Raw genomic sequence first — 20,175 nt, forward strand, 5'->3', positions numbered from 1 at the left:
GCATCCTGTCGGGTGACCGGACCGGCTGAGAACAACCTATGATGTCATGACAGCAAAACGGTCAAAACAGATAAAGCACACATCCCTCAGTTGCCCACGTGTTATGGAGAGAATCTAAATATAAAAGATCAATTTACTGGATTAGTTTTTTTCTGGTAGACTCCCTGTTCAGATATACATGCCAAATGTGGTTCATGGGGAGCTGGGATTGGTTAGAGACTAGTATATTTCTGATTCACCTACGATGATATACTTAAATGGAACAGCTGTACCGGATGGCTAGAATTATGCCTATGGCACTGCAACCTAGCGCAGATTCAGACATGATCACGTAATGCGTGTCTAAATATACCAATGTGATATATCCAATATGAGACCCTTTCAATACATCAATAACTTTCTCTCTTTCTCTGCCACTGTGGTGTAATGATGGATGGTACACTGTTTTGTTCCTGCAGGGTTAGATCTGTTATTTAACAGTGTTTGAGTCCTGGAAAGCACTGGTAAGTAATAACAAGCACTGACAGGGCAGTCTGGTTTCAAAAGACAAGGCATTCCCTCAAAGAGCATAAACATGACCTAGTATTGTCAATACTGAGGCTCACAATGAATCGACTGCCTTTTGTCTCTACAGGGTTTTTGTCAGTACGCTTAATCTTGGGTCTTTCAAAACGGTAGTTTTTGAAAAGAGGTTAGACAACCAATCAGAAACGGCCTCAGTACTCACTCCATTAAACATTCATGAGATTGGTACAGTCATAGAAACTTCCTCATGCAACTTAGTTTCAGTGTCTAATATGGAAATGAAAATGTTGAATGTCAAACATGTTTGAGCAAACTGTCAGAGCAAACTTTTGTAAAACAGTTTTTGGCAAACCGTTGTATATATTCCAATCAATTTTCCAATATATTCTAATCTCAATTGTATATATCATTCGATAAATGTTATAAATATGGAAATAAGGATATTAACCCAGAGTTTACAGATGTACAGTCTGACTTAGATCTTGACAACCCAGGGAAAAGTAAAACATTAAGATACTTCGTTTTAAGTGCCCAAATATGTTAATATCATTCAGCAGTTTAATTTTCAGAAAATATAAATGGACTCTGTATGCCTGTACACTCATAGTAATGTGATGACCACTGACATTTAATTCATCTCCAACTCTGTTATCAATATGAGTAAACTTACTGGCACCTCGCATCGTAAAACCTATGAGACATGCTTTCTGATATGACTCTGGTTATTCTGCCATGTGATGAGTGCATGCATGACTATGAAAATGTTATTTTATTTTATCTTCTGTTTTCTAGTTTGTTTGTTTTACTTTACACAATAGTGTTCTCATAATAACCCTAGTCTGTGAACTAAGCTTAAAAAACTGATATTTGAGTCCTTCAGGTCTCTTTTATACTGTTCCCTGCATGCGTCTTCCAGCCGTGCAGTATTTCTACATCATCGCAGAGCAGAACTGGTTTCATATTGCTCTAATAAATATATATATTTAAATATATAAATACGATATACTCTCTCACTCGAAGAAAAACGACACCTCAAATGCCACAATGCTTCAGGCAACGAGACAGGAAGTGCTTTAATCAAGGGCTTCCTGTGCTCCTCACTCTGAGAGGCTTGTTGTGTCTGTGATGGCAGTAATGTAATCACCAGCTGTTACTGTAGCAGCTGGAACCAGACGTGTGTGAATGACTTGAGCTGTTAAAACTCCACTGTATGGAGGAGTACAGTGCTCTCTATTGCTTGGATCTTAAAAACTAGATTACTCATCCTTCCATTGTGATAGTAATGATAGTGATCTGCACCTGACTGCCTGATTGTTGAGACTGATCTTTAAAACTACATTTATTCCGCCTTCTGCTGTAGTAATAATCATAATTATCTGTGCCTGACTGCCTGATTGTTTGTGTTATTTAAGCCTTGTGGTCTCATTGTTTTTAGCTAAAGGAAGGTGGTATGCTTCTAAGATTAAAAAGATGAAAAATGGTTTGTTTTTGTCAAAGTTTTGTGTTCTTTCACACCCAAGGTGCTAAGCAGGGAAACTGCTGTCTTGCTGAACCAGTTTTATGACGTTAAACAGAAAGTGGCAGGGTTTCCTTTTACATATTCTGTCAGTCTTGAATGTTAATGAATGATATACTAATGCAGTTAAAAAAATGGGTTCACAAGAGAAAGTATCCATTTAAATGGCTAATTGCAATAAACATCCACCTGGAATGATCTGGGGTTAAATGTGTTGCTGACAAGAAAAAGCGTGACGACAGCGGCTCGAACCAACAACCTTCTGGTTAGCCACTTAGCTTTTCATATTCATTTCAGTGGTTACTTTTTATTCTTGCAATGATTAAAGAATCATGGCTCATAAGTTCATTCACAATAAATCAAACCCCTTTTAAGCAGTTTGAGTGTATTAATTAGCTCACTCTTTATAGACGGAATAAGGACCATATTTTAACATTTTAACTCGAAGCACGTTCATTTTTTGAAACAAATGTATTGGGGTTTAGCTGGTCTGCCTAGCAATGCATGTTAAAGTGAAGAAATTTTAAAAGATATATATACTTCTGTGTAATAATTCTAATCAGGGTTATTTTAGTATTATTTAAATACTATTACTTGTTCATATTTTGAATGAGCTTTATTTTATTTTTAGTTGCTGATTTAGGCTCGATCCAGCTTTTGTCTTTTTTAGGGCTATTTTAGAATTGTGGCATTTAATTACTATTATATTTGTTAATAATTTGAATTGGCTTTATTTTTTTTTCAGTTTTAGTTAACATTTCTTATTTTCATACATTTTTCATGTAATATGTAATGTTTTTACTTTATTTCAGCTTTTTAAATGAATGAAAACCTTATTTAATTTGACTTATTTAATAGTTTTAGTAAACAATAACACTGATTCCAATATTCAGATTCAAGAAGGTGAATTAATATAAGTAATATTCAAGTGGTCCAGGATTAATGGAAAAAAAACACATGAATGGGAAATATGGACTGAAATCAAATTAAGACTAATGACAATGTGAATTCAAAGAGGCTAAATCCACTTTTGATCTACTTAAATCTGAGTTTTTTTTAAAGAGGACTCTAATAGTCAATGTGCCACAGAGAGCATAAAGGGGCCTTTAAAGTTTTAAATTCGTCAAAAGTAATTTATTTTGGCCTCAACTGAATCTACTGAAATGAGAGAACATAATTCTGGTATCTAGGGAGGAGTCTTGAAATACCCATTTGCAGTTCATTTATCATCTTATCAGTACCTGCAGCAAGGGCTTGTGATAAATTAGCAATATAGGGACATTTAAAAAATTTTAATGAGTCATGAAGGATGGTTTTAGTGTACATGGCAACACTGTTATTGTTTTTATTCCACCAGCGCAGGGCAAAGCATTGCACCCATCAAGGACAGTGGGAGGCTCATTGTTTGTGTGTCTGTTTAAGCTTGAGATACTGAAACTCTGATAAGTCCAAGACTGATGCATTGTTCTTGCGTTTACTTCTGTGTGCAAGGAAAAGCAACGGCAAGCGAGGAAAGAGTGTGCTATCTGAAGTAGGTCTAGTTGGTTTATCATAAGTTACTTGCAATGTAACGAGCACAAAAGTGATGTTCCATGCTGTTTACAGCTAGTTCTCCAACTCAAAATGGGGTTAAGAGCCTTGTGCAAGGCTCCAGTTTGACTGCACAGTTCTTGGGTCACCTACATTCATGCATTTAGCAGGCATGTTTATCTAAAACAACAGAGTGCATTTAATGTGTACATTTAATCAATAGTGATCCCTAGGAATTGAACCCATGACACAAAAATCCAGGATTGCAATTGAACATGCAACCTTTCACCTCATAGAGTCCCGTTTGGGTCAATGCCCACCTTTAACTTCTTTTAATAGACTTTTAGTAGACTAACTGGTTTTCATAGATACAATTATTCCCCCTGCTTCCAGCCGTTTTTCTATTTTTGTCTAATTTTAGGAGAGTAAAATACAGAAGCTAATTTGGCTGCAGTCTAAACATCAATTTGGACTTGCACAAGGAGAGTAAATCTGTTCAGATGTAATCAGTATACTAAAGGCAAACATCTATTTTGGGTTTGTTACCACTATAAATGGAAAGTTTAATTTCGTAGGAACTTCCTTTGGTCAGTTATAGATTATATTTATTTTCATTCCCTTCCAAAGAGGAGATACTGTTTTTTTTTAAACAGCACAACAACTTTGTAACTAGCTCACATTTCACCGTATATCTTTTGACTTCATAGTCTCATGGTATATTTCTCAGTAAATGTCTTTTAACTTCAGATGCCGGCTTCTTTCATCTTAATTTCTTGAGTGAAGTTATCAGATCCCCACAAAGCTGTGTTGACAGAATAAGGTTGTTTACAAGGTGTTTGTGAGATCTTCCAGATGTTGCATTGTGAAGACATCGAGGTCACTTTGGCGCACAAACAGACTTGAAGTTGAGCAATCACACTTGAAATTGAAAGCAGAGAAATCAGGTCACAGCATCATGGGTCTATTCTCTTTTATGGGGAGCAAAGCCCTCTTTGCACGCAGGCCAAAAGTCCCTTTGGATGAAATTACACCTGGCTTAACCTTACAGGTGGGAATATTTCTTTTAGGATACACCATTACGGCCACTGCTGTGTTGAATTTGACTGCAAGTTTTGTCCAGAAATACTTGTATTGTGATGGAACTGATGGAAATAAAATATAAATGTTAACAACTTCAACAAAAATTAGAAATGTTGCATTGACAACTGCAAAAAGTACCAAAATCACAAACTGCAATAAAAATAAAGCTGTTATAGGAACATACAAAAAATGAATAAGATGACAAAAGCATATCAAATTACAAAAACTTAACATATTTAGGCACTTTGAGTGTCAAAAGCGCTATTTAGTGAGTTATTAAAATACTAAAACAGCTAATTCAAAATATTGATAAATATTATAAAACCAATATAAATATTAAATTAACACTTTAGAATGGTGGTTTTCGATTTGAGTAAAACAAGATCTGTGGTTCATATAAAACCAATATAAATATTAAATTAACACTTTAGAATGGTGGTTGCAGAAAAAAACAAAAACTACCAGAAAATGTACATTTATGTGCTTGACTAATCAGTGAACTGTAGTCTTTATATAGCATCTTGTTAGCAACTTGCATTTTATCAAAAACACAGTGGTCTGACAATCTCCTTGAAAAAATTGTATTATTATAAAACCAATATAAATATTAAATTAACACTTTAGAATGGTGGTTTTCGATTTGAGTAAAACAAGATCTGTGGTTCACATTACTTTGAGGAGACCTGTGTGCTTCTAAAAAAAAAAAAAAAAATGCAGATTGCAGAAAAAAACAAAAACTACCAGAAAATGTACATTTATGTGCTTGACTAATCGGTGAACTGTAGTCTTTATATAGCATCTTGTTAGCAACTTGCATTTTATCAAAAACACAGTGGTTTGACAATCTCCTTGAAAAAATTGTATTGACTTTTTTTAACCCCTAAATCAAAACCAAAACTGAATATTTGGCAAATAAGCCTTGCAGCCCCGTACATGTAAGGGTTTTGAGAGAACTGCTCCATCGTCTGCTGCATATCTGGATATTTTACACATTTGAACAATAACAATTTGTGTCTGGCATATGGTTATGAGTCATAAAATGGATGGAAAACACCACATTGTATACTAAATAACTATACTAGATACAGAATAGCAGTTAACAGGTGGTTGCTGTCGCTAACTTACATAATTTGAGTCAAAACTGAGTGTGTTGTTTACCTGTTGGAGGGAAACCAGCAGCAATATAGAGTGTACAGAAAAAAACAAAAACTACCAGAAAATGTACATTTATGTGCTTGACTAATCGGTGAACTGTAGTCTTTATATAGCATCTTGTTAGCAACTTGCATTTTATCAAAAACACAGTGGTTTGACAATCTCCTTGAAAAAATTGTATTGACTTTTTTTAACCCCTAAATCAAAACCAAAACTGAATATTTGGCAAATAAGCCTTGCAGCCCCGTACATGTAAGGGTTTTGAGAGAACTGCTCCATCGTCTGCTGCATATCTGGATATTTTACACATTTGAACAATAACAATTTGTGTCTGGCATATGGTTATGAGTCATAAAATGGATGGAAAACACCTCATTGTATACTAAATAACTATACTAGATACAGAATAGCAGTTAACAGGTGGTTTCTGTCGCTAACTTACATAATTTGAGTCAAAACTGAGTGTGTGTTTACCTGTTGGAGGGAAACCAGCAGCAATATAGAGTGTAATCAAACGTAATGGCCATATTTCAGTGTAGCTAAAAAAAAATTATCTTGGATTTTATTGCTTGGCCAAAGAAGAAACACAAAATCCTGTGAAGTCGTTATTTAAACACTTGCAAATATATCACATACTAAAATAAAAAGTGTAGGAACAATTTCACTTAGAAATGACTAGTTTCACAAATAATTGGATGGCAAAAAAAATAATAAAAACTGCATATTGAATTAAATGTAAACTTTGAAGTATAAAGACTGAAATATGTTTTATAATCCGTGTTATTGAAAGTATATAAAAAATCATTTTGGGTAAATGAAATCAAGCTGAAATTAAATTATAAATATAAAACTTTTTTTGCAGTTAGTTCTCCAGAAAACATTTCTAATTTTATAGAAATAAAAAAAGACAAAAGCACAAAACTTTTAGTTTTAGTAAAATAAAAAAACCTAAATAGGAAAAAGCTAATTCAACATTCTTATAAAAGTAAATATTAAAATAATAGAATGGTGGTTCTTGATTCGAGAAACAAGGTTTGTGGTTCACATTACTTGAAGAAACCACCATGTTTTGTCAACATTTCACAAAAAATCTCTCAAAAGTGAAATATGAAACATTGTGTACTTCTAAAAGATGAAAACTGCTATAAATAAATAAAAACACTATTAGAAAGACTGAAAAATTGCTAAAAAGACTGAAATATTTTCTTAATGTACTTTTAAATGTACTAATCTTTATTTTAAACTTTTAAAAAAACAACACTTGTTTTAAAGTGCTTTTTCAGATAAAGAGACCGTTCATCTAAAAATTCCAATGACAAAAGTCAATGATTAAAGAGAGTGAGCGTTCAGAGTGACAAGACAGAGAGCACAGAAATCTGGATATAGTCATTTTTGGGTGAACCAGCCCTTTAAGAATATGCTTTAAAGTTAACATGATTTTCAGATGACATGGACATTACTTGAAGAAACCACCATGTTTTGTCAACATTTCACAAAAAATCTCTCAAAAGTGAAATATGAAACATTGTGTACTTCTAAAAGATGAAAACTGCTATAAATAAATAAAAACACTATTAGAAAGACTGAAAAATTGCTAAAAAGACTGAAATATTTTCTTAATGTACTTTTAAATGTACTAATCTTTATTTTAAACTTTTAAAAAAACAACACTTGTTTTAAAGTGCTTTTTCAGATAAAGAGACCGTTCATCTAAAAATTCCAATGACAAAAGTAAGTCAATGATTAAAGAGAGTGAGCGTTCAGAGTGACAAGACAGAGAGCACAGAAATCTGGATATAGTCATTTTTGGGTGAACCAGCCCTTTAAGAATATGCTTTAAAGTTAACATGATTTTCAGATGACATGATATTGACATGCTAAACATCTTCACAAACATGTTTTTCTCCAGAGTGGCACAGATGGAAACTGTGGCCTTGCAGACTGTTTTGGCTGCTGCGTTTGCATCTGAAGGTTGCTGAGAAAGGTCTCTATCGTGTTATTGTAGAGCCAGAGAACCAGGAGGACATTGTTTTTGTAGGAGCTCTGAGGAGCGGTTAGATAACAGGCTCTTCTGCTGTAGTTTACACTTCGCAGTGTGCTACTGTGCGGACAGATGCTGAAGTGTTTAGGCAAACTGTTCGTACGGCCGGGGCACGTGTACAGGAAAGGAGATCTGTTGAAGGCGTTATGCAACCATGTTGAAGACTTAGCTGCGATTATTCTACTAACTGTATCCAGATGTGAACCAGCCCTTTAAGAATATGCTTTAAAGTTAACATGATTTTCAGATGACATGATATTGACATGCTAAACATCTTCACAAACATGTTTTTCTCCAGAGTGGCACAGATGGAAACTGTGGCCTTGCAGACTGTTTTGGCTGCTGCGTTTGCATCTGAAGGTTGCTGAGAAAGGTCTCTATCGTGTTATTGTAGAGCCAGAGAACCAGGAGGACATTGTTTTTGTAGGAGCTCTGAGGAGCGGTTAGATAACAGGCTCTTCTGCTGTAGTTTACACTTCGCAGTGTGCTACTGTGCGGACAGATGCTGAAGTGTTTAGGCAAACTGTTTGTACGGCCGGGGCACGTGTACAGGAAAGGAGATCTGTTGATCTGATATGCAACCATGTTGAAGACTTAGCTGCGATTATTCTACTAACTGTATCCAGATTTCTGTTCTCTCTATCTTGTCACTCTTTCTCTGAGCACTCGCTTTCTTTTGTGGTGACTCGCTCACTCTCTCTTTGTTTGTTTCTCTCTGTCTTTCTTTGTTTGTCTTTTGTCTGTTGGCAGTGTGAGGTGAAATTTGAGATTATGTGTGACTGGCTGATTCGACAGGTGAGTAAGGCAGAATTGTGCTCCAAGCAATGGCAGCGCTCCAGTGAGGGGAACCTTTCACACGCAAACCCCGCGTAGCAGCACTAGTGTGCAAAACAGTGTCACACAGGCCGCACTCACTGATCAGACAAGCTCATACTACTCATTTCTGACCATTAATTCAGTTATGGGAAGTCGGCATCCTTATGCATACATGATTGAATGATTGTTCTTTTGATATTAAAGTCACAAAAACCTGTTGAGTTCACATACCCCAAATAAATGTATTTATTTATTTAAAATGAAATTTATAAAAAAAAAAACTATAGATTTTAAAAATCACTTTTCACCCCTCAAATTCTCATTATTGTCAGTCATTCTCATAACCATTTTTTGCATTTTGCTTTTGTATTCTATGGCCAACACTACTTAATGAAATATAACTTCAAAATTGGTAAAATAAAGCAATATTATGGATAATTTTAGCCGGAATCAAATGTTTGTAGTTGGAATCAATGGTTTGTTGCTTTGCAGCCTGCAAATGAAGATGGATAGTTTTTATTTTATCCAGCTGCATTTACTCAGTGCAACTTCTAACATCCAAGTAAGAGATTTAACACCATGTCAGAAAAAATGTTTCAATAAAAAACAGGATCACCCCCCCCCCTCCTAAAAATGACTTGTAAACTCAATCAGGTGTAGCTGATCACCTTCTCAATGGCACACAAAACCATTTGACTTTCAACTGTGGTCAGCAGTGGTAATTTTGATTAGCTCAGCATGAAAATAGCTTTCCTGGAGCGTTTCAGTCCTTGGTAGTGCAACTGAAGCAAACAATCAACTTTGAGTGCAAGGCACTATCTAAAACTAAAAAATTCTGGGATAAAGTTGTGGACAGGCACAAGTCAGGAGATGGATACAAAAAAATTCAAAGGTTTTATCAATGCCTAGAAGCACAGTGAAGTCTATTATTAAGAAGTAGAAGGTATTTGGTATAACACAGACCCTCCCTGGATCAGGACGTCGCTCCAAACTGGATAAAAGAGCCAGAAGGAAACTGGTCAGAGAGGCTACCAAGAGGCCTACAGCAACTCCGAAGCAGTTACAGGAATTTATGACAAAGAGTGGCCATTGTGTGCATGTGACAACAATATCACAAATTCTCCACAAATGTGGCTTGTATTGGGAGGGTTGCAAGAAAAAAAAAAGCCACTCCTCAAGAAAGGCCACATGCAGTCACGACTGAGCTCTGCCAAAACACACCTTGAACATTCTGAGGCCACATGGAAAAATGTGTTATGGTCAGATGAGACTAAAATTGAATTATTTGGCCTCAACACCAAACGATATGTGGTGGAAATCCAATACAGCTCACCATCCAAATAACAGCATTCCTACAGTAAAGCATGGAGGTGGTGATATCCTGTTCTGGGGGTGCTTCTCTGCAGCAGGGACTGGAGCACTTGTCAGGATAGAAGGAAAAATGGATGGGGCAAAATATGGTCAAATTCTTGAGGAAAATCTGCTGCCCAGAAAGATGTCAATGGAAAGGTTTACCTTACAACAGGACAGTGACCCAAAACACACAGCAAAACTTAACACATAGTAGTTGAAGGAGAAAAAGGTGAATGTCCTTGCATGGCCTAGTCCGAGCTCAGACTTAAACCCCATTGAAAATCTGTGGAATGACTTGAAGACTGCAGTCCACAAATTTTCACCATAATATTTAACCGAACTTGAGCAGTTCTGCAAAGAAGAGTGGGCAGATATTGCAAAGTCTAGATGTGCAAAGTAGAGGCAAATCCCAACAGACTAAAGGCTGTAATCAAAGCAAAAGGTGGTTCAACAAAATACTGACACGAGGGGGTGATCCTTTATTTCCAACTCAGTGATTTTTTTTTATTGAATTTTTTTCTGACATTTAGTTTTATCTTTCACTTGGATGTTATAAGTTGCACTGAGTAAATACAGCTGGATAAAACAAAAACTGTCTCTTAATTTCAGGCTGCAAAGCAACAAAATGTGATTATTTTTAAGGGGGGGAGGTGTGATTCTTTCCTATACCAACTGTGTGTGTGTGTATGTATGTGTGTATGTGTATATATATATATATATAGATAGATAGATAGATAGATAGATAGATAGATAGATAGATAGATAGATAGATAGATAGATAGATAGATAGATAGATAGATAGATAGATAGATAGATAGATAGATAGATAGATAGATAGATATATATATAGATATATATATAGATATATATAGATTAGGAAATTAAAGCAGTTCAACAGAATCACTTGATGAAAAAATATTTTAAATTGCACTAATTGGGAAGGTAAATTGTGCTGATTTATTTTGTTTACTTTTTATTTTATGAAATATGACCCAGGCTTGTTCTTAACAGGTCATGTGAGTTCATCAGTACATTTATTATTTTTAGTGACTGTTTAATTGACTGTGAATTGATTTGCCCTCTTTTTTACCTCTCTCAGACCTCCACTGTCTGTCCTGTTTGATAACTTTTGTTCTGTCTCTGTTGGTTTGCTTTGGCCGTCTCTGTATCTTTGACCAGTTTGCTCTGCTGTGGTCACTGATTCATGGACAGAAAAATTATGAATCTTATCTGCCTTCCCAGCAGTGCATGATGGGAGGTTTATCTGAGAATCACTGCTGCAGGCTAAAACATTTCAGAGCACGGAAGATGACTATGCAGTTCAGCGAAGTGACTGACCGCAGCCTCAACAGACACAACACTCACTTTCACACAAACACAAGCTCTAAGTGGCAGTCCATGCCACACTGACAGTTTAGCGTAACCTTTAATTCTCTCTTTGCAATATTCTGGCCAACACCTGATAACAAATCAAATGGCATCATCTTATTACACACTAGACCTTTAGTTCTTGGAAGCAACATCACCGTCTCTCTTATCTGAGAGTATTCATCTCAGTGGGCAAATTAGATGACTAAATGTTCACTCAGTGACTTCTAAACGCACTATATTGGGAATAAGGAGTGATTTGAACACTGATCTTCAATTAATACATTTCTGTTCTCAATCTCAGGTGTCATTAATTCACTAAATGCAGAGCAGTATGCTAGGAATGAGGAAAATACAAGACTGAATACAAGACGTTCATGCATGCATATGTATAAATGTGCCATTAACTGTTAAATATTGTGGTTGTAAAAACACTTACATTTATTATGACTGGTCAACTGACCCGGGATGAAAACACCACTTCTAGTGGCCTCCAGGAGTTTGAAATCCCTGCTTTGTCACCTTTATTTAGGAAATGGTTAAATGGCAAAAATGACCAAACATCCAAGTTTTAAGACCTGAGGTTTATGAGAAGGTTGTCATGATGAAGGAAGTTCAGGTCAAAGTGTCGGTCCGAGATGCAAGATTCTGGATTAATTGAGAACAACAACAATAATTTATTTATTTATTTGAACTGATTTTGAGTTAATTTAATTTAAAAGTTGTTTATGCATTATTTAACTAATGGAAAAATGCAAATATAAAACGGGCTCATTTTATCAGATATTCAAAATTAAGTAACAAAGCTACTAAAATTACACCTAAAGAGATTTTCACTTAAAGTGAACATAAAAGAAATGTAATTTCTCTACTGCTAGTATCATAAAAATGGAATCCAGCAAAAGTAAATTATTTCAGTTCCATTCTTCCATTGGTCAGACAAACAGATTTAGTTGAGCCAATGCTGCTCTGTCAAGCTGGATGGGATTTTGATTAAAACTAAAATAGTATAGTAATTTTATTTAGAGAGACTGTTTTGGGATAGAAAGATGCTGGAAAGATACTCTGAATGTATCATTGTATTTTTTTTAAGGGAGGAAAGAAATGGAGATAATGCTAGATAAGAAGATATAAAAAGACACTACAGCCAAACCCATTTAGAGAGAGATGAGCACCTGATGGCATTGCTGAGATCTGTTCAGTCTTGTCTTTGTTCTGCACTCACATCAGGAACACATAATTTTTCAGGACTGACTCTTCTCTCTTTGATGTTTTCCATGAGACTGATTGAGAGTGCTGGCCTGGAAGAGGCTCTGGACCACTTGTGTAACACACCTTCAGATCGTTGGATCCATTCGTTTCTAATAGAGAGAAATGGAAAGATTCCTTTGAGGTTGCTGTCTATCTACATAGTTGGGAAAAATTCCCTGACTGTGTAAAACTGTGAGATTCTTAATTTTCCTGTATTTTGTAGGCCCTCTGGACCCTCTGAACAGACAGATTGGAGTCAGTGGATGCTGAGGTCACAGGAGAACAATAGTGCAGGGTCTTCATCACCATTTAAAGCTCTAAATCGGTTTCAACCGGAAGAGAGAATGATTCTCTTACAGGGAAAACAGACCCCCCAGTGCTGCATGTGTTTGATTTGGGCCTGGTTTAATCAACAGATCTTGCTTTCCGACTCCACCCAGGCCCTGTGTTACCCTCCTCTCTAAACAATTACAATCTCAACATCTCTGTTTTAAATTTGGCTCTTTAGCTCAATCTTTTCAAGATATGGCATAATTGATGACTAATTTTTGATTCTAGGAATTGAGACATTCTATGGAATTGGAATGGGTGGTCTGGCAATGATCATAGTTTCAGTAGAATCTTTTTGGTCTGCCTAAAAGCTTTGGTCTGTTTTATGGCGTGTTTTGAGGCTGAAGTACATTTAAGAAGAGCTGAATGTCTGTTGTTTATGAGCTGATGCCATCAGCCCTGCATGTGCACTTACATAATCATAAAACTGACACAAACTATTTACATCAAACTCTTTCTACAAAGGATACAAAGATACACGTGAAAATGTTTTCTGTTGTTCAGCCACCTTCATTTTCAAAATCTGAATGAACTTTGGGAGGAATATAATGGAGAAAAGTAATGATGAAAGACATTTCGTGATTTATTTAATCAATAAATGAAAGGAGCATAAATAAGACACAATCTATTTGTGTAAAATGGAAAATGATATTGAAAAATGTAATTGTCATTTCCATGACATTTCATGGTATGATGAAATAAATTAATCATGAAATGTTGCAATCAAAATAAATTTATGATGATGTGCTTTAAAATATTTGACTAATTTATTCTCTTAGCATATTTTGTGTTCTATTTCTTGAGTTTTTTTTATTTATTTTACATAAATACACACAACTTGTGCCTTATTTGCTTTTGCACATTTTGTTATTTTATTGATTGTGGCATTTTATTATGTATTTAATTGTTAAATGAATATAATTTATAATATTAAAAGCCTGTAGATGTGGTGTTTGTATAATTTGAGCAATACATTTGTAGATATTAGAGATATATTCCTATATCCCTCCACAGCTTTCTAAAGATTTCTGTTTTTGTCACATGAACAACCAGCAATTGTAATGGTAACTTATTTTAGTCTCCCTGACCTTAAGCACATGTTACACAATAGTTTTTGGTTCATTTGGAGTTGAACATGAACAAATGTAATGACTTGTTGTGGTTCAGATCACAGACCAATTAGCTGAGTGAGCGAATCATTAGACTGATTCCAACTGATCTAGAGAATTGAATTTATAGTTGTGATGTGAAGAGTTGCAAAGTGTAACGTTAAGCTACCCACGAGTCTCTGGGGCACTAGTAGCAGTGAAGACCAATAGGAAATACAGCACAGAGGTGGCCACATTTTGTTTTCTCCAATGAGTGTGTGTTTATGTAACTCTTACCAAAAGATAAGGCTCTACACAAGTCTTGCAAGTCTATAGAATCGCTAGCAGATGTAGTCAAAATCTATGTAGTATGTTACATAAGGCAAAGGTAACATTGAGGTAGATAGTGTGTAAGACGAGGGCTACGTGCGCATTTTGTTATTCCAGATGAAACACTGAGTGTCCTCGTTTATACTCGTGACTTTAACTGATGGTGGATGAAAACACAACATTAGGCCAAAGGGCCAGGCCAAAACTAAAGCCACGTCTTTGCATATTTCTAAGCCATCAGGTATTCAGGGAGGAAATGAAAGTACAGCAGGATCTGGTTGCTTTTGTAATAAAAAAACATAATTCACTCGACTGAAGCTGCAGAACATTGTGTTTTGTGCAATAGTGGGTGATTAAAATATGTATTACCAAATCACGTACCAAGTGTGATGTCATGCTAATAAATTTACTCAAAACACGCACAAATTTGCTGATTTTACCTAACTGAAAGAAATCAGCATGTTTCATTTAATGTTACCTTACACAGTATTTATTTGAGCAGAGAGAATATTTAATACTGGCTTTATGTGGTCCCATAATGGTCCACCAATGAGCATTTTTATGTTGTGAGTGTTCAAGTTCTGAACACTATCTGTCATCTTTCCAGTGTAATTCTTTCAGAAAGAATGGACTTCTCATAATTTGTATTCATGAAAATAAATGTGGGGGAAAAAACATCAGAACTCAATATGCAAATATTATAATGATGCAATCAGATAAATGTTGAAGTGTTCAAAAATTAAAACGGTTAATCACAAATATCACACCTACAAAATACATCAGCAGTTTTTGCAGTTTCAAACAAAATACATCAGCTGTTTTTTGCCGTTTTAGACATTTTACAAATCTTGTATCTCCTGTACTGTCATTTAGTACTTAAGTAATTGTGTTGCGTCAGTTGGTGTATTAGCAAGTGAATATACACACATTTACTCTAAGACTGGACTACATTGTTCATTATGTAATTGTTTCATAAGTTGAGAGTACAGTAGGTGTGGTCCTGAGATTTGACAACAGTGCACTACAATATAATAAGCAGCATTAATTACAGATAATGAAATGTAGTTTCTATACCATGAGAACAAAACAGAGATGCAACATAGTTATTTAATCGTTTCTGTGGTCATTCAATTCTGTGTATGTATATAAAATCATAAAAACGTAAACCATGTGGTGCAGCATGAAAGACTAGCATACGTAAATGTTTAAATGTAATTTTATACATAACTAAACCATTAATACTGATGGAAATGTGATCTGTCGCAATCACCCATGAAAAGAGAGAACTGAAATTGGTAGATTCCCTGGAACGCTGTCCGCCTCACTGACAGAACTGGCTCATAGTTTGGCTGTAACTCCTGTCAGGAATAGATCCTCTTGCATAAACTGAACATTTTTACATATTTTACAGCATCACAGCCTGTAAACAAATATCACAATTTATGCAATAAGTGATATTTGGGAATAATTCATTCAAATACCATTCTAATGATAGGAATCTCTATTTGATCTCTTCAGCGAGCAAACTTGTTGACCCTATTTGACCCATCTCTGTCTTGGATAACGTTGGTTGTATGATTGACAAGAATGGTGCATTTTGCAATTTTGGATTACAGAAGGGTGAGACAAGTTGAAGCCTTACTGACACCAGTGATGTTATAAATTCCCAATTGCTTAATGGCCTGTAAGCCAGAAATACCAGAGATATGTTGTGTGTGTGTGTGTGTTTGTTCCTTATATTCCCTATGTTATGCGGACCAAATGGGGACATTTTTTGATCCCCATGAGGAAAATCAAGCGTAGCGTTAGTTCTGGCAGGTCACGTTAGTCAAGCTCGCATCAGCTGACTCTCAGCTAATCCCCATCTACCTATAGGAATACAACACCTATCTAAGCATTCATATATAAGGTCCCTCAGTATTATCAGCAGTTTTCGCATTGCTCAATAGCTAATTACCCTCCTCCATCCCCAGCTCCTTCTCTGTCAGTCAGGATTCAGCCTTCTGATTATCCTTTGAATCTGACTAATTCTAAAATGTGTACATAGAATTATTAAATTTAACGATATCTGCAATACATTTATGTTGGTGTTGTTCTGTTGTGTTTTTCTGTTATCACTGCTCTCCCTGCTCTCATCCATGTTAGGCTGCATGGATGCGCAAGGAGTTCTTGCCCAGAACAGAACCATACGCCAACTGTATGCTAATTGTCAAGGGGCTTTGACCGAAATAGCTTATAAATCGTAGTGAATGAAGTTTTTTTTTTTTTTTTTTTTAAATCTAAAAATGCAGAAACTTTTGTGTGATGGGTAGGGTTAGAGTAAGGGGATAGAAAATACAGTTTGTGCAGTATAAAAACAGGAATACCTGTGTATGTATTTATTTATTTATTTTGTATTTAACTTGCCATTTCATTCATTCATGTACAGTGGGGCAAAAAAGTATTTAGTCAGCCACCAATTGTGCAAGTTCTCCCACTTAAAAAGATGAGAGAGGCCTGTAATTTTCATCATAGGTATACCTCAACTATGAGAGACAAAATGAGAAAAAAAATCCTGAAAATCACATTGTAGGATTTTTAAAGAATTAATTGGTAAATTCCTCGGTAAAATAAGTATTTGGGCACCTACAAACAAGCAAGATTTCTGGCTCTCACAAACCTGTAACTTCTTCTTTAAGAGGCTCCTCTGTCCTCCACTCGTTACCTGTGTTAATGGCATCTGTTTGAACTTGTTATCAGTATAAAAGACACCTGTCCACAACCTCAAACAGTCACACTCCAAACTCCACCATGGCCAAGACCAAAGAGCTGTCAAAGGACACCAGAAACAAAATTGTAGCCCTGCACCAGGCTGGGAAGACTGAATCTGCAATAGGTAAGCAGCTTTGTGTGAAGAAATCAACTGTGGGAGCAATTATTAGAAAATGGAAGACATACAAGACCACTGATAATCTCCCTCGATCTGGGGCTCCATGCAAGATCTCACCCCGTGGGGTCAAAATGATCCCAAGAACTGTGAGCAAAAATCCCAGAACCACACGGGGGGACCTAGTGAATGACCTGCAGAGAGCTGGGACCAAAGTAACAAAGGCTACCATCAGTAACACACTGCGCTGCCAGGGACTCAAATCCTGCAGTGCCAGATGTGTCCCCCTGCTTAAGCCAGTACATGTCCAGGCCTGTCTGAAGTTTGCTAGAGAGCATTTGGATGATCCAGAAGAGGATTGGGAGAATGTCATATGGTCAGATGAAACCAAAATATAACTTTTTGGTAAAAACTCAACTTGAGGAGAAAGAATGCTGAGTTGCATCCAAAGACTACCATACCTACTGTGAAGCATGGGGGTGGAAATATCATGCTTTGGGGCTGTTTTTCTGCAAAGGGACCAGGACGACTGATCCGTGTAAACGAACGAATGAATGGGGCCATGTATCGTGAGATTTTGAGTGAAAACCTCCTTCCATCAGCAAGGGCATTGAAGATGAAACGTGGCTGGGTCTTTCAGCATGACAATGATCCCAAACACACCGCCCGGGCAATGAAGGAGTGGCTTCGTAAGAAGCATTTCAAGGTCCTGGAGTGGCCTAGCCAGTCTCCAGATCTCAACCCCATAGAAAATCTTTGGAGGGAGTTGAAAATCCGTGTTGCCCAGCGACAGCCCCAAAACATTACTGCTCTAGAGGAGATCTGCATGGAGGAATGGGCCAAAATACCAGCAACAGTGTGTGAAAACCTTGTGAAGACTTACAGAAAACGTTTGACCTCTGTCATTGCCAACAAAGGGTATATAACAAAGTATTGAGATTAAATTTTGTTATTGACCAAATACTTATTTTCCACCATAATTTGCAAATAAATTCTTTAAAAATCCTACAATGTGATTTTCTGGATTTTCTTTTCTCATTTTGTCTCTCATAGTTGAGGTATACCTATGATGAAAATTACAGGCCTCTCTCATCTTTTTAAGTCGGAGAACTTGCACAATTGGTGGCTGACTAAATACTTTTTTTCCCCACTGTAGCTGCCTGTATTTCTATGACTGTTGCCTACGTAGAACGACGGTGCAGAGGTGATGCCAAGATGGCCACCAAGTGACTGACTTGCCTTTTATTATTTTTTGGACTGGTAGTGAAAGAAAAAGTGACTGATCATGTGCATAAACACTACAGCTCCAATATGTATAGCGAGCATGTGCTCTATCCACATTAGGTCATTGCTTAGTTTTGTTGGTTGCAGCTAGGGCTTTCTCCCTGAGCATGATCTAGCATGTGAACAAATTAATGTATAAGAAACAGGAAGGATGATTAAATATGAAGTTAATCTTTGACTAGTATCGTGTGATTCACACAGCATTAATAAGAAGTTGACATCAGTTCCCAGTTTAAGCTCAGAAGCTACGGTTTTGTGTATCAAGCTGTTCTTCTCTGTAGCACCTCTGGGTGAATGAAGTCATGTTCTTTCATAAACCATTCAAAGTGTACCAGAGTGGGTATCTGAGCGCTAAGTGTGTGCACGCAAGCTTATGTCAGTAAGTCTTTAACTCAAATTACTGATATGTAGTAATGTTACAATAATGTACAGTATGCAGATGTGATACTACAAGTTCATTTAGATGTGCCTGGATGCCTTTCTGCCTCTACACTGTTTCAATTCCCTTTTTTCAGGTTTCAGAAACAAACAAAAAAGATGTCCAAACATTAGCCTTTGTCGTTCTGCTGTAGCTTTAGGTTAATAACGTTGATACTGTGTATATAAGCTATTTCAGTGCTTCAAGATCATCATAAAATGATCATTTTACCATTTGTTATATCAATGAAAACACCACCAAGATCTGATTTCCTGAATGTATGAAGACGTAATCCAAACCAAAGATCTATTACACCCAAGGTTTGTCTGGCTCCATCACTATCTATAACAATATGAAGACGTTGACCTATTAGCTTCTTATTGCAAGATTACAACTCTGTTCGTCTTTGTCAAATGTTACATAACCCCAATCACACAGTGAAGGCACATTCACTTATATAACCAAAATGATTTACTCTGGAGCCAAGAGTCCTTACATTTGTTTAGAGACTTAAGGGGGTAGGTGCTAATTCAGCGACTGTTCCAGTGGCTGTTTAGACAACATGTAGTGCTCTTCAAGGTCTTCGTTAGTGTAATATCAGGTCGTTTTCACACACAAAATTAGATCTAAACGTTGTTAAATTAAGGATGGTTTTATGAAAAGGTCATCCTCTCCCAAACCCCTTCTGGATGGACTCAATTACTGGTAAATGTTTTGTCTGTTCACAGTTGTAAACTGACCATCATGTTTGTTTGACTTCCTCCCAGTAGACTCAATAAATGCTGTGTTTCTTCCCTTAGAGTGAGGAACAATGTAGTGTTGCTTCACAATACAGACTCTCTTTGTGATAACCCGACTCGCTCGTAAATGCTCACGACCATTCACTGACCCTGGAAAGGATACGTGTCTACATTAATAGTGTTTAATAAAGTAAATCTGCAACAGCAGGCAGCCTCCTCGGGCAAAATGAACGAACGTTTGGAGAATTCCGTTATCCCTAAAAGGCAGACATGAGGCAATTTCTCCATAAAACCTGAACCCACTAAAAAGGGGCCTTGCCAAGCACAGAAAGGCCATTTTGAGCATTCAAGAGCCAAATGACTTAATGCACGTAAAATCAATCCATGAACTCATTGGTTGAGATTAGCTTTAAAGAACCACCAATCTCATTCTTTAGACCTGTCATCAACGTTCACACACAAGCGCTCTGATTGACCGTCAGAC

This window comes from Sinocyclocheilus grahami, unplaced genomic scaffold (assembly GCF_001515645.1).
Source record: "Sinocyclocheilus grahami isolate Dianchi unplaced genomic scaffold, SAMN03320097.WGS_v1.1 scaffold1.1, whole genome shotgun sequence".
NCBI lineage: Eukaryota > Metazoa > Chordata > Actinopteri > Cypriniformes > Cyprinidae > Sinocyclocheilus > Sinocyclocheilus grahami.